This window comes from Schistocerca piceifrons, chromosome 3 (genome assembly GCF_021461385.2).
Source record: "Schistocerca piceifrons isolate TAMUIC-IGC-003096 chromosome 3, iqSchPice1.1, whole genome shotgun sequence".
In the NCBI taxonomy this organism is placed as follows: Eukaryota; Metazoa; Arthropoda; class Insecta; order Orthoptera; family Acrididae; genus Schistocerca; species Schistocerca piceifrons.
Genome location: NC_060140.1, coordinates 175,781,768 through 175,797,037, shown reverse-complemented (window position 1 = coordinate 175,797,037; position 15,270 = coordinate 175,781,768).

The following is a 15,270-nucleotide window of genomic DNA, read 5'->3' as shown; positions in this document are numbered from 1 at the left end:
CTGTATTTTAATGGTGAAGTCATGAGACAGAACTTTTCTCCAGTTATAGCAGGCCTTTTTCTCTTTCAAAGTTACTATACACAGTTTGTTTTCTCTGCGAGAAGTGCTTAAGATCCTGTACCAACATTTTGGAGGAGTGTGGTTGATATGCTCATCAAGATATGGGTTTTGTGTGGTTTCCAGTACTTCTGGTGATTGCTGGGGTAGTCTTGGTACAATTACATCATGCCTACTACCCTCTTCTGTCCCCATACAATTTATAGGATGTTAAAATTGTCCTGCCTTTCATCCTTTTCTCATTGCATGATCAATACATTAATCTGATGCATAACCATTATGATTCTCATCATCTTAATTCTCCTTGTTCTTTTCCTCCTTATCTCTTGACGATCTTGAATTCCTCTTATTTCCAATCTGTCCCCATGTGTTCATTCACATTATATATTTCCTTGCTTCTTCATTCGTCATATTCTTCTCCTACCCTGTTTTTGTCATATGCTTCAATTTTGATTCCCATGTGCAGACTTGGCAAGTACTGCAGGCTGTGAGTGCACTTTGGCCGTGCTTTAACATATCATAGCAAATGTTTCTTTTAATGACACACTAATCTACAAATAATTTATTCTTATTTTCTTCTCTCCTTTGCAGATTACAGGTGACATTCCCTTTTTTCTAATTTTTATTTCATATTGAATTTTTTTATAAAAAAAATATTTCATATTCATTTGAGAGAAGATTTTCTTCATTAGTAGCGGAACATAGTTTTTGGACTAATTTACAGAACTGTAATGTGTTCAAAGATTAATTCATATTTGTAATTGTTTCAAACATATATTGCCACTAGTAGAGAATGATCTTTACTAACTGCAAATAATTTTAATGTGATAGAAACAATACATCATCAGCACTGTTGTATCTTTTAAAAGTCTTTGTATTATTGTAGAATTTATTTTAGAAACAGCAATTACATTATTTCGCATCACAATTTGGCAGTGATATTTATGTTTTGGGGCCATTAATTTAGAAATCTGTGTTTGTAATTCTGAATTTGGTTTCTATATCTGCAATCTGCAGATACGTTATACGTCTGTTATAGCTGTTGGGAGACCTACGATCAATAATTTCCTCCTCCATTGTCTGCTTCTCCATTGCTCCACTTGCCTTAGATATCTGTGACATAAATTCTTTCTTTCCAAGAGACTGAATTCTTATAGGGTGGCTTCCAAACACAATGTGGATTAATATGAGTCCACTAGTCGAGAAGAACATTGATAAGTGTTTCTTTTAGAGAGGTGATACTGATATTCTATTGATCTCTTGGAACAGAGTATGAAATATTTACAATAATGTGGTGTACTGTGATTGAAAACTTTGTGGTTGTGCCATGGTAATAAATGTATAGTGTGTACATACCTGTTTGAATATATTATTTTATATTTTTGGTATTTCTTATGTTATTGTAAATAAAATGGATCTTATATATAATAAATGTGTGGGAATAAATATAAACTGCACAGTTTTCTCAGCTCCTGAGTAAATTTCTCAGACAGATTTGTTATAGTTTCTGGAATGACAAATAAAATGTTCCAAATAATAAAAGAATTTTTCAATCATTTACATTAGTTACTGTTCCCAAAATCACACCAGAACTTTCCCAATTCCGGGAAAGGGTAGGTTTGTGACTTCTGTTGCGTTCATAATTTGTTGTTATAGTTCAATTCTTTTATCTTGGCGGCTCGCGCATGCCCGCCCAGACGCTGGAGATTGCTGCGTTGCCAGTTGCACACGACGCACGCGCCAATAGAAGCAGCGCCATAGTATAGCATAGTTCTCAAGCTTACGTGTAGGGGGGAGCGCGCAGTTCATGAAGTAAAGCCACCACGGCCGCATTAACCCTTTCGCTGCTACAAAGACGTGCTCCCTGCATTCCGTGCTGTGGGCGATTTTGTCACTGCACTGCTCGCCTGTGCAGACACATTGTGTTCTGACTGCTTTGACACTCTTTATCATTCGATTCCACAAAAACTATTTGGCTCAAAAATTAGATTTTTACCTATCTTCTTGACTGATACCTTCCCCCCATAAATGACTTAATTTTGTTTCGATGTTCAACGCAGTTATTATGCAGCATTAAATATAGTAAACCTTTGCACGAAATTTTGAAGAGTTTGCAGAGGTAAAAGTCCATAGAGTTTACTTTCTGTATGGTCGATTTTAGTTGCCACAATGTTGAGAATGAAATGTGGACAAGATACCTATATATTTCATTTAATTTAAGTACCACATAAGTGTCGTATGTAATATTGAGAAATATTCCACCTTTCGTGACTGCAACAAAAGTTTTACTTACACTGGGCACGTTTGGCTTTATTTTAAAGCACTTCAATCAATCAAAAGGAAGTAGACAAAATACATTAAACAAAACTGTGGACTTACAAAAACATTAGGACTTGAATATACCATCTGTCAGTGAAGTGCTCAGAGCTATGTCAAATATAATTTTGTGTGTGGCACACACAAACAGCATTTATTTGCTAAAACACTGATGAGCCAACACAAACGTTGAATATTGTGCTACCGCAGCACAAAACTACGAAAGGTGACTTGGCAATGGAGGACACAAAATACAGTCCTCTTATGATGCTTCAAAAGAGAGAAACGCGTCTGGTCTAAATAAGTCGCTTATTACAGTTGCAGAAGAGGGATATATTTCAATATCATTGGTAAAACTGCGACTGTGGAACAAAAACAAGAAATAGAACATGAATACCATTGTGTATGTGCCATACCTTTCACCGATGGAAGTGCTTTAAAATAAAGCCAAACGCGCCGTGTGTATGTAAAACTTTTATTACAGTCGCGAAAGACGGAATATTTCTCAATATTACATACAACACCTATGTGGTACTTAAATTAAATGAGATATTGTTATACAGTAAATATTATATGAAATTTAGGTATCTTGTCCACATTTCATTCTCAACATTGTGGCAACTAAAATCGACGCTATGGACTTTTACCTCTGCAAACTCTTCAAAATTTCGTGCAATGGTTTACTACATTTAATGCTGCACATCAAAACAAAATTAAATCATTTATGGGGGGAAGGTATCAGGCAAGAAGACGTGTAAAAATCAAATTTTTTGGCCAAATAGTTTTTGTGAAATCGAATGATAAGTGTGTCAAAGCAGTGGGAACACCATGTGTCTGCACAGGCGAGAAGTGCAGTGATGACAAAATCGCGCGGAATGCGGGGAGCACGTGTCTGCAGCAGCGAAAAAGTTAATGAAGAGGCAAAGCACTAGAAATTTCATTCAAACGAATAAAATTCATGAAGTAAGGCACTCCAATGTTGTTTTTAAATAAAGAAAATATTAAGCACCACACAAGGTTTGAACTCATAACCTTTCATTTGGCAGCCCAACACCTTAACCGTTCCGCTACCTCAACTCATCGAATAATGTAACTCTATGAGGAGTCTAACACCTCACGCAACTACTTATAAACACTGTTGGTATGACTATGAATTACTCATGCTTCGTCGAAGTACAGTAGGAAATAAACAATTACCGCTGTTCTTTATTGCGAAAAAGCAGTTCGTGAGATTGAAACAAACACCTTTCCTTGCTATCGCCTGAATTAGGAGTCTTATTGCTTGTTTGGTTTAATTAATTAATAGAATATGAAGCTATTGGTATAAAGAATGTTTTTTCCAAACTTTCTGTAAAAGAAAGTCTGCTATCAAGACATTGCTTTTGTTCTATTACTTTATTTATGACTGAACGTTTCTAAAACTGAAGACACTCGTCCCTGCTCTGCACTGCTGTCGAGATCTGGCAACGTCGTTCTCTGTTCATTGGCTGACTGTGTTTTGTGACGTCAGATGCGCAGAACGAACCTAAACTCGGCCGCCAAGATATATGACGCGCACTTTAGTAGTGGTTTAGATCCTATTACTTTTCTGCAAGCTATAGAGAATGGCTGAGCATAATTTTGTACTGAATTAAGCTGTATTTTGTCATATGCTGTTAATAACATTCATTATTGTATTTTGGAACTGCTTTGATTTTCACTTACTGCTATACATTTTCTGATATATTTCGGCGTATGTGATACCACAATTACTCTTTCTAGTCATTTAGTTGCTCGTTGTGTGCTCACATGTCCTTCATTTTCTTCCATGCCTGAGTTCTTTTATCTTCACACTGCAAGTTCTGGATAAGAAGACAGCTGTGTGCAAATTTACCTTAAGCTCTAGTTATGATCTAATGAAGCAAAGTTGGATGTATACTATTTCACACTCCTTAATCAGAAAACGGATGCCTTTTCATAGCAGTAAAATAAATGATGGGAACATATAGAAAAGATTTTCACATTTTGGGTAAGAGAAATTATGAAACAGTACAGCATGTGCAAGGAAAACCTGTTTTTACTTAAAAATAATAGCTTGAAATGGCCTGGGAGTCGGGACAGATTCCATCAGACTGGACAAAAGCAGTAATCACACTAATCTTTAAACATGGAAACAGAAAAGATTGTAACAACTACAGAGGTATCTCTTTAATCAGCGTTGTGGGTAAAATCTTCTCAGGTATTGTTGAAAGGAAAGTGCGAGAATTAGTTGAGGACCAATTGGATGAAAATCAGTGTGGGTTTAGGCCTCTTAGAGGTTGTCAGGACCAGATCTTTAGCTTACGACAAATAATGGAGAAGTGTTACGAGTGGAACAGGGAATTGTATCTATGCTTTATAGATCTAGAAAAGGCATATGACCGGGTTCCTAGGAGGAAGTTATTGTCTGTTCTACGAGATTATGGAATAGGAGGCAAACTTTTGCAAGCAATTAAAGGCCTTTACATGGATAGTCAGGCAGCAGTTAGAGTTGATGGTAAATTGAGTTCATGGTTCAGAGTAGTTTCAGGCATAAGACAAGGCTGCAACCTGTCTCCACTGTTGTCCATATTATTTATGGATCATATGTTGAAAACAATAGACTGGCTGGGTGAGATTAAGATGTGTGAACACAAAATAAGCAGTTTCGCATATGCGGATGACTTAGTTGTGATGGCAGATTCGATTGAAAGTTTGCAAAGTAATATTTCAGAGCAAGATCAGAAATGTAAGGACTATGGTATGAAGATTAGCATCTTCAAAACGAAAGTAATGTCAGTGGGAAAGAGATATAAATGGATTGAGTGCCAAATAGGAGGAACAAAGTTAGAACAGGTGGACAGTTTCAAGTACTTAGGATGCATATTCTCACAGGATGGCAACATAGTGAAAGAACTCGAAGCGAGGTGTAGGAAAGCTAATGCAGTTAGTGCTCCGCTACGATCTACTCTCTTCTGCAAGAAGGAAGTCAGTACCAAGACTAAGTTATCTGTGCACCGTTCAATCTTTCGACCAACTTTGTTATATAGGAGCGAAAGCTGGGTGGATTCAGGGTATCTTATCTAAGGTTGAGGTTATGGACATGAAAGTAGCTAGGATGATTGCAAGTACTAGTAGATGGGAACAATGGCAGGAGGGTGTCCACAATGAGGAAATCAAAGAAAAACTGGGAATGAACTCTATAGATGTAGCAGTCAGGGCGAACAGGCTTAGATGGTGGGGTCATGTTACACGCATGGGAGAAGCAAGGTTACCCAAGAGACTCATGGGTTCAGCAGTAGAGGGTAGGAGGAGTCGGGGCAGACCGAGGAGAAGATACCTGGATTCGGTTAAGAATAATTTTGAAGTAATAGGCTTAACATCAGAACAGGCACCAATGTTAGCACGGAATAGGGGATCATGGAGGAATTTTATAAGGGGGGCTATGCTCCAGACTGAACGCTGAAAGGCATAATCAGTCTTAAATGATGATGATGGTGAATAATAGCTTTTGAGGTCACTAGGGGGGGTCACATGCATGTTGGGTTGCAATTGGTGATTGCTCACACATTTGAATGTGAATTGTGCTGAGGGTGTGGATAGGAGTGGTGCAGTTCCTTAGTGCACAGGCCAAGTTTCACAGTGGGAACACCCTCAAGGATAAAATAGTTTATTTGTGGGAGGGGTACATGATGGGAGCTGATAGGATTTTCATTGGTATGTTGTCAATGTTGATTATATGAAGAAACACTTTTATGGGGTGAGGCAGAAAAAGTTTTCTGAAAATTATGTTCTTTTAGCATATAATTTCAGTTCAGCACAAAAGCTGGCTGGTGCTTTCAAGATAATTATATCATTGTACCACAATGGGTGCACGTACCACTCTGCCATTTGTCAGTACATGCATCAGTTCTGGGTGTATTTAAGATTGATGGGATGATCATTAATTAAAACTTCGGGGATAAGAGGCCATGGTCAAAGAGTAGAACTTCTTCCTCCTGATGTTTCATTACCAATTGTGGGCAACATCTGAGGTGAGTGAATGACTGGCAGCTGCTGGACCATGGAGGTCCCGTTTACATAGAGTGGAAAGAGTGTGCCACCACTCATCATGTGCTGTCAATAGTAAAAACTCTCTCTGACTAACGTCATTGCTCTCAATCAAAGATAATCAATTGTCACATCATTGTTACAAAGTAGACTGCCATATCTTATCTAACTTTAAGCCTTATTCTTTTCTGTTAAAATCATTGTGGTGTTTATAAATCTCTATGGCTTCTCTGTACACACATAATGTGATGTCTTAGGTACCATGCTTGTCTCCCTAAATTTTATTTCATGATCACAGTCTTCAAAAACATGTTCCACTACAGCCGATTTGTTGGTGTGTCCCAGACGACAGTTTCTTTTGTGTTCAGTTAGGTGGGTATTAACACTTCTTTTCATTGTTTCAATATAAACCTTGCCATGACTATACAGAATTTTATACACCACAGGGATTGCAAAAGGGTGTCATATGTCTTTTGCCGATCTTAAACATTCACTGATTTTCTCAGTGGGTATAAAGATCATTTCAACTCAAATCTTTTCCAGAACTTTTCTTATACAGTCCATAATGTTGTGGATAAACGGAAGAAAGACTTTCCCAGCCAAAGGAGGTGGTTGTTGTTGTTTTTGTTGTTGGTTGTTGTTGTTGCTGCTGCTGCTGCTGCTACTGCTATTGTTGCATGTTTTCAGACACTTTTCTTCTGGGCTGGAGTGCTTGATCTATCTCATTATCAATTTATCCATTTTTCTTAAGAGCTGTTCACAAATTATTTTGTTTCTGTTGCAAATAGACTGGCTCATAGATTTTATGGGCCCTGCCCACCAATGTTTCAGTAACACCTCTCTTCTGCCTGGGATGTATAGAGAAGCGATAGAGATTTATAAACATCACAATAATTTTAACAGAAAAGAATAAGACTTTAAAAAGTTAGATACGATGTGACAACCAATGATGTGAACAAAGACTACCTTTGATTGAGAGTAATTACATTTGTCAGAGAGAGCTTTACTGGTAACAGCACATGATGAGTGTTGGTGTCCTTCAAGCACTCTATGTAAATGGAACATCCATGGCCCAGCAGCCAGTCATTGACCCACTTTGGGAGATGCTGCCCGCAGTTGGCAACAAAACATCAGGAGGAAGAATTTCTACCATTCGACCACTGCCTCTTAGCCCGGAAGTTTTAATGAATGAGGATGCCAGACATGAAAGCCTACACGTTATGATTGATGGGGTGGTTATGTAAAAAAGGCCGTGGGGTTGTCAGTTTGCTGTACGGTATATTCAGTGTCATAATAGTGATTTTGAGTGGCCAAAACCTCCCTGAAGAACACCACCTTGGATAGAGATAAATACTTTGTTAGTTGGTAGATTACTGTCTGTGAGATAGTGTCTAACAATGAGGAAAGCATTTACTGCCAGAAGAAATGAAACATTTTGTCTTCAGCAATAGTTTGGGATATATCGTCTGTATAATTTTTAACAGGAAAGCGGTTGATTATTCTGGGATTCATATAAGGATAAATACTTGTGGTCTACGTATGACATGGTTCTCAGGAAATCATCCTCAGAATGATTGGGTATACACTAGTAATGTAACGTGTAACACTCCATCACAATGCACTTGCCTCATTTCATGCCTGCTGCAATGTGTTGGCAACCTACATGCTTCCTTCCAGCACAAAATATTCAGAAAGATGGTGGTGCCTTACTGTACTGAATAAGCTGTATTTTGTCATATGCTGTTAATAACATTCATTATTGTATTTTGGAACTGCTTTGATTTTCACTTACTGATCTCTGATTATATTGCAGGATGCTGTCTGCTCATTTCCCACTCAGACATTCCACCTATTCCTTTGAGCTTCTGTCAACATCTTTTGCATTACCGATATGTTTCTTTATTTTTATCTACTCATTTAACTAACCCCTACCGAACCCAATATATTATTTCCATTGAAACTCATCTGTTTCTGCTTCACCTCTGTCCCTTCTCATTTTGCAGACTCTGACTACTGCTGCACAGCTTTAAAAATTATATTTCAGGATTTTGCTCTCATCTTTTATAACTGATTTTAATTTAATTTCCATCCCACACTATGTTTCCTCTCCCATCATATATTTACAAGAAATTTCAAAAACTCTTCTTTCTCCCTGGAAAAAGAAATTCCAGATTCTCAACAGCCATCATTCTGCCTTTCCAACTTCTACCACTGTTTTACCAGTAGTAGTCCTCTTAATCTTTCCTTCGTAACTTTTCAAGTACGTGTCTTGTGTAGGCCTAAAGTAAATACATGAAGGTCTTATATGAAAAGCTCATTTTTTAAAAAAAAATAAAATAAAAACTGTGTCAATGAAATACTTTATTCTGAATTTTAGCAGAGTGCCTTTCTTGCTCTCAGCTATATTATCGTTAATGATCTGCATCTACAGTGTACTCTGCAAACCACTATGAAGTGCTTCCCATTGATTGTGCAAGTTATTGGGGGTTCTCCCCAGTCTACTCATATACAGAATGTGGGAATAATGATGGTTTAAATGTCTCTATGTAAGCTACAATTAGTCTAATCTTATCTTTGAGGTTGCTACAGGAATAATACATAGGAGGTTGTAATGTAGGCCTAGAATCATCATTTAAAGTTGGTTCTTGAAACTTTGTAAGTAACCTTTCGCATGATAGTTTGTGTTTATCTCTTAGCATCTGCCAGTTAATTTTTTTGGCCTCTGTGTGATGCTCTCCCATGGATCAAACAAATGTTTAACCATAGCAATTTTGTGCTGGTCTTCGTATACATCCAATACGCCCTGTTAGTCATATATGGTATGGGTGCAACAAATTTGAACAATATTCTGGTACGGGTTGCACAAGTGTTTTGTAAACTATCTCCTTTGTACACTGATCGGATTTCTCTAGTATTCTACCAACCAGCCAAAGTATGTAACCTGTTTTAGCTGTTACTGAACTTATGTGATCATTCCATTTCATACCCCAACGAACTGCTACACCCAGATATTTGTATGAGTTGACTAGTTCCAACAGTGACTCACTGATCGTGTAGTCATATGATACCATATTTTATCATTTTGTAAAGTGCAAAACTTGAAATTTCTGGACATTTAAAGCAAGCTCCTAATCCTTGCGCTACATTGAAATCTTATTGAGAGCTCCCTGAGTATTAGTGCAAGTTTTTTCATACAGAACGTCACTATTGATAACTGAATCATCTGTAAAACATCAGAGGTTACTATTAATGTTGTGTACAAGTTCATTGATGTTTGAGGGGTATTGAATAAGTAATGTAATGATTTTTTTTCTTGGACAATTTTGGTTGAAACGTGTGGAATTTGTTGTTGGACATTGTGGAATATTCCTGCTTCCGCCCCTATAGTTTCAGGAAGTTCCAAAGGTAGCAGTGCAAAATGCTGTCCATAATGCTGGTGTGTTCCAGGCTGAGAGCTGTCACTGAGTTTCTTTAGCAGAACACCAGAGCATTGCAAATATTCATAGATGCTTGCAAAATGTTTATGGAGACCTGGCAGTGAACAAACTCGCTGTGAGTCATAGGGTGAGTCGTCTGTCATCATTGCAGCAACAAGATCGTGCAAACCTGTCTGATTTCCTGTATGGCAGCCAGTCACACATGGCTGCAACTCCTGCAGTGTTGGACTTCAGTGTGTTCATCGGCCTCACACAGGTCTGTATACCCGAGAGGACCTCACAAAACTTCATTGGACTGCTCTTCCTCATCCATTTTACAGTCCGGACCTCACACTTCTGACTTCCATCTGTTTTGCCCAATGAAGGATGCACTCTGTGGGAAGCAGTATGTGGATGATGGGAAGGTTGTTGATACAACAAGACCTCGACTCCAATATTGACCAGTAGAGAGATACCATGCGGGCATGCAGTCCCTCCCAGTAAGATGGGTAAGGCTGTCACTTTGGATGGAGATCATGTTGAAAAATTGGGTTTTGTAGACCAAAGGCTGGGAAATAATATGGTGTATTGGAATCCTGAATAAACCCTACCTTCTTACAGAAAAAAATGTGTTGAATTACTTATTGAATGTCCTTTGTGCAACATGAACAGCAAGGGTCAATGACTGTCCATACAAGACAACATAATTATAAATGAAAAGCACAAAATTGTCACAATCTAGCTTGTTGCAGAACATCCAAGATTTTGCGCTTTTCATTTATCATCACAGAATTGTTCTATCAAGAAGTGACAGAAGAGTCGGTTAGCAAAATGACAGTGCAAGAAATCCTCAATCCAGGAACAAATTCTGTTCAATTGGCCTACCCCACACAATCATGCTTTTGATGATAAGCTGTGCATGATACTGAGTCAAATGCTTTTCTGAAGTCAAGAAACCCTGTGTCTACCTGACTGCCTTGATTCATGGCTTTCAGTATGTCAAGTGAGAAAGCTATGAATTTGGTTTTAAATGATTAATATCTTCTGAATACATGCTGGGTGGCACAGAGGAAGTCACTTTGTTACCTCATTACATTTGAACTCAGAATACGTTTCAGGATGTTAGAAAGAATGGAAGTCATGGGCACTGGACAGTAGTTGTGTAGATACTTCCTGCTAGCTGTCTGGTATACAGGAGTGATCTAATGTATTAAGGTTAAAAAAGTGTCTAATTCAGCTGCAAATTCAGTATAGAATCTGATAGGAACTCCATTGGTTCCTGGAGCTTTGTTCAATTTCTGCTTGCTGTTTCTCATCACCACCAACCCTATCTATTTCACTCATTTTTGCAGTGGTGTAAAAATTAAATTGGGGCAACATTTCTGGATTTTCCTTTGCAAAGGAACATTTTAAACTGGGGTTCAGTATTTCTGCTTTGGCACTGCTACCTTCAGTTTCAATTCCTGTCTTGTCCATGAGTGATTAGGTATTAACTTTGGTGCCACTAACAGCCACTACCAGAATTTTTTTGGGTTTTGTTGATTATCTTTAGACAATATTCTCTTATGATAATAATTGACAGCTTCTCTCATTGCTGCCCTGACAGTTAAATGTGTTTCATTCAGAATCTCACCATCTGTAGTCCTATGCTTTGTTATGTCTATTATGCATTAGTCTCCATTTCTTTAGAAATTTCTTTACAGTGAATGTATACCATGGTGTGCCTCCCATCAAGAACTGTCCTCTCGGGTTCTTATCTATCCAGTGCATGGTCAATTAGGCTTTTAAACATGTCACAGTTACTTTACATGCTCCTGTCTAGAGCTAAAAGTTTCAAGTTCCTCTTTGAGACACAACACTGCTGCTTCTTTATTATACGGAACATGTAAATCTTTCTACTTCCTTTAGTAGCCACTTGTACTTTGGTAATCATTGTTGCTACAACTGCCTTATGGTCACCGATGTGGACTACTTCTAATACTTAAGGTTTGTTTTTCGGACATTATATCTTATATATTTCCACCTTGAGGGGGTTTCGAACCATCTGTTCTAGGTAGTTTTCAGAGAAGGCATTTAGGAATGTTTCACAGCATGTCTCTTCATGCCCACTATTAATGAAACTGTAATTAATCATCCAACAACCAATGGAGACAAAGTCTCCTCCAATGACTGCAGTATGATTGGAAACTTACGTGCTGGTGAACTGAGGTCTTCTCTGAAGTTCTTGTTTACATCAGAATGTGAGTCTGTCGATTGATAAAAGGATCCAGTAACAATTTTATGCCCACCCATAATACTGAGTCTTGCCTAAACAGTTTCTCATGAAGCTTCAGTTTCCATCTCATTGGGTTTGAGCATCTTGTCTACTGCATCAAATACACCATTTCCCATTTTTCATTAGCCTATACTTTTGATACAGGCTTAAATTTTTCCCAAAAATCTCACTGCTGTCAGCTGTGGGTTTTAACCAGTATCTATTATTATGCAAGCATCACTGCTTTTCTGGAGCAGTTCAGACTCTATAACTTTGTTGTGAATACAGTTAACCATGGTATTTTAATAGTCTTGCCTGTGGGAGGCATTGCTTTGGATATTATACTAATGCTTATGGGTCTCCTCCAGTTATCATTAAACCTAAACTGAAAAGCCATTGTGTGCAACCAAAACACAGTCAGCATCTTGGGTAGCAGCCTCTGATGTGCATCTCATACGTGACCCACGCAGAGGGACCTTACAAATTTTCACTCCTATGGCACAAGTCAAGGAAGCCGGTACAGCTAGTCACTGAACTCTCAAAGCCTTTGTTTCATACTGTCCACTGAACTCAGACCCAGGAGGCAATCATCAGTTCTGGAGACAATGCTGCAGATTGTGAGCTTCACTGAAACCCTGCAAGCAAGGCCAGTCATCTTAAGCTTCTGCACCAGTTGCTGGAAAGATTGTGTTGAGTGTGATGTTAAATGAGTGTCTACAATACTTTTATCTGTGTTGTAGGCTGCCAGTGGGAAAGGCACTAAACTGGATCATGCACAGAAGTTGACTTTGTGACTAAATTTGTAATCAATGATGAACAAAGCAAATTATGTGTTTATTATAGATAAATAGGGCCTAAGTGCCAGACTACAAATCCAGAGGTTGTGAGTTCAAAACCCAGTCAGTCAAAAGCTTTTTCTCTGTTATTTTTAACACCTCTCATCTGTCACAATTATTTGGTAAGGTGAACAATGACAAGATGCACCGAGGTTCAGGGCTCACATTAAATCATAGGTTCTCTTACAATTGGTTGGGTAACTTTGTTCGAGGTTAGATGAAGGCAGTTGCATATCACATCCATGGAAATTGCTGTGGTGTTCTGACCAACCTGTGGGTTGATGACAGCTTTACCTTATACAGGATACCCAAAGATGAGTAGAATTGAGGCCATGAAAACATCAGCAGCTAAACAAACACTATTGGTGAATTATGTGTTTCTACATTGTCTGGACTTACAGCCTGACTCTTTGACATCATCTGATATTCAATGTAGTATCTAGGAAAACTAATTGTTATCAGCACTATAAGGTGAACATCAACAAAAGCAAAATGAGGATAATGGAATGTAGTCGAATTAAGTCGGGTGATGCTGCGGGAATTAGATTAGGAAATGAGACAGTTAAAGTAGTAAAGGAGTTTTGCTATTTGGGGAGCAAAATAACTGATGATGGTCGAAGTAGAGAGGATATCAAATGTAGACTGGCAATGGCAAGGAAAGTGTTTCTGAAGAAGAGAAATTTGTTAACATCCAGTATTGATTTAAATGTCAGGAAGTCGTTTCTGAAAGTATTTGTATGGAGTGTAGCCATGTATGGAAGTGAAACATGGATGATAAATAGTTTAGACAAGAAGAGAATAGAAGCTTTCGAAATGTGGTGCCACTAAAGAATGCTGAAGATTAGATGGGTAGATCACATAGCTAATGAGGAGGTATTGAATAGAATTGGGGAGAAGAGGAGTTTGTGGCACAACTTGACTAGAAGAAGGGATTGGTTGGTAGGACATGTTCTGAGGCATCAAGGGATCACCAATTTAGTACTGGAGGGCAGCGTGGAGGGTAAAAATCGTAGAGGGGGACCAAGAGATGAATACACTAAGCAGATTCAGAAGGATGTAGGCTGCAGTAGGTACTGGGAGATGAAGAGGCTTGCACAGGATAGAGTAGCATGGAGAGCTGCATCAAATCAGTCTCAGAACTAAAGACCACAACAACAACAACTGTGATTTAATACTAAAAATAATAATATCAGCTGTGATGCATACTATAGTGGTCTAAAGCACAGTTAATGAAACTGATATATTGGATGCAAGTGGGAAATGAAATATTTTTCCACATGATAATCAACTGACAATCATTTTACTCTGCTAACGGTTTTCATCATCAAATACTGAACTGCTGCTAAAGTAGAATTTTATGCTGTCAAGTCCAGTTTTTGTTTATACCAATGTCAAAGACAAGTTTCTCTGCAGCCTCTACTTGTGATAAACATTTTGATCTCATTTTGATTGAAGAGAAAAGAGAATGTTTGCTACATGTGTGTGTTCCTAATGATCGGGTCTGTGAATTAAAATGCAAGAACAAGAAATCCATTTGTGGTAGAGAATATGGGGAAAAGAAGACCACTTTAGTACAAAGCAATTAGAAGTGACCATCACCAGATGAAAAATATCAACTAGAAAAAAATGAAAATAATTTTTATAGCACTAAGCTAAATGAAATAAATAAATTCAGCATGTTGGGACATCCAAAAGATTCCACAGTTCCAATAAGAAAGATACATTTTTGTTTCCAGAAGGGTACTGAATGACTACTGCAAGGGGGAAAAAAGGTATTGAAAGTACTACATTATGTTTCATCCACCCACCATGGAATATGCACACTTTAGAAATCATGATCTGTCTATCAATTTTTGCATTAAAAAAAATCCTCTTACATGCTACCCCAAGAATGAGTAATCCACATATTTTGCTGTGGTTAACAGTTTGATGAAATAAACCATGGGGAGCTACAAATTTATAGTGCTTTCAACTTAAAATGTCATACACAATTTTTTTTGCAAATCTCACAAAGTCTCTTACAGGAAGACCTATTATACTTGTAAGTAACTATACAGTGATATCACACACTGAGGTGACAAAAGTCATGGGATAGTGATACACATGTGTATAGATGGTGGTAATATTGCATACAGAAGGTACGATTCATGTGAAAAGATTTCTGACTTGAGTATGACTGCATGATGGGCGTTAACAGACTTTGAACTTGGAATGGTAGTGGAGGTAGACACATGGGACATTCCATTTTGTAAATCGTTGGGGAATTCAATATTCCAAGATCAACAGTGTCAATAATGTGCCAAGAACACCAAATTTCAGGCATCACCTCTCACCACAGGCAATG